Below are 1961 nucleotides of genomic sequence, written 5' to 3'. Positions count from 1 at the left end.
CCCCGAACCACATTAAACAAACACCCCCTGCCACGTCCTGACCAAACTACAATAACAAATAACCCCTTTACTGGTCAGGACGTGACACTTGGATGTACACAGAGAGCTAATATTGGTAATATGCATGTCAATTTCTCCTGACTGAAAGTGGAGGAGAAATTGACTTCATCACTACTTTTATTTATGAGAGGTATTGACATGTTGAATGCACTGAGCTGTCTGTCTAAACTACTGGCACACAACTCGGACACCCATGCATACCCAACAAGACATGCCACAAAAGGTCTCTTCACAGTCCCAAAGTCCAGAACAGACTATGGGAGGCACACAATAGTACATAGAGCCATGACTACATGGAACTCTATTCCATATCAAGTAACTGACGCAAGCAGTAAAATTTGATTTAAAAAAAACAGATAAAAAAAACACCTTATGGAACGGCAGGGACTGTGAAGCAACACAAACATTGGCACAGACACATGCATACACACACACACACACACACACACACACACACACACACACACACACCCCCCCTGATAACACATGGATTTAGTACTGTAGATATGGGATAGTGGTGGAGTAGGGGCCTGAGGGCACACAGTGTGTTGTGAATTATGTGACTGTATTGTAATGTTTTTAAAATTGTATAAACTGCCTTAATTTTGTTAGACCCCAGGAAGAGTAGCTGCTGCATTGGCAGCAGCTAATGGGAATCCATAATAAATACAAATACAAATACAAACACAATGCTGCAAGGCAAATGTAGTGTTCCATTGGAAATTAATGTACTTCTGGTGTACCAAAATACAATGACCCTGTCGGTGTGATCGAGGCATTAGACACTATTTTACATCATCTCAGGTGTTTGTGTTGTGCCTGCCATCAATTGAGACACAGCATTCTCTTGTCGTGTTGGCGGATATGAACAACATTGAAATGTCCACTTTCAAATGGTACCACAAAGATGATTGGAGGTCCACACATCAGAGAATGTTGACTTGAGTTGGAATATCCATTGTTTTAAATTAATCTGTCAATCTCCCAAAACCTATTGAAATCATAGAAATATGGACAATATAAAATACATTCCCATTCATGTTGACATTTGACGGTGGGTGGAATTAAATTGAATTAAAATGTCAATGGTGGTACCAGCTAAATTGCAGTCTCTGAAGGGATAGGTCCTTTCTATGAATTATATTTCTATGATTGAAATGGCACCCACCCTGTATTAAAGAGTATGGTATGTCTCATCTGATGGCGGACACAACACAAAAAGCTCAGACAATGTAAAATAGGGTCTATGCTACAACATATGTGAAAATGAGACAAATCTGTGTTCATATGTTTTCAGATTATTGACTTTATCATTGTTTTTTTTACTTTTACCCCTTTTTCTCCCCAATTGGTAGTTAAAGTCTTAAACTCCCCTAGGGACTCAGGAGAGGTGAAGGTCGAGAGCCGTGCGTCCTCTGAAACACAACCCTGCCAAGCAACACTACTTGCTTAACCCGGAAGCTAGTCGCACCAATGTGTCAGAGGAAACACCGTCCCGCTGGCGACCAAAGTCAGCTTGCAGGCGCCCGGCCCCCCATAAGGAGTTGCTAGAGCGTGATGGGACAAGGAAATCCCGGCTGGCCAAACCCTCCCCTTACCCGGGCCAATTGTGTGCCGCCTCATGGGTCTCCCGGTCACAGCTGGCTGTGACACAGTCTGGAATCGAACCCGGGTCTGTAGTGACACCACTCTGGAGGCCAGATTATTGACATTTAAAGGGGCAATCAGCAGTTGCTACATACATTTTTGGAGTTATAAATTAATGATATGTACCCATTGATTCTTGAAGAATATAACTTATAAAAGCCTCATGAGTTTAGTTCAACTTTCCTACCACACCAGGACCCAAAATATATAAGGGGGGGGGGGGGGGGGGGGGAATCCCTATCAGACACAAAAAC

Source organism: Salmo salar, chromosome 23 (genome assembly GCF_965601325.2).
Source record: "Salmo salar chromosome 23, fSalSal1, whole genome shotgun sequence".
NCBI lineage: Eukaryota > Metazoa > Chordata > Actinopteri > Salmoniformes > Salmonidae > Salmo > Salmo salar.
Note: the sequence above shows the minus strand (reverse complement) of the source record.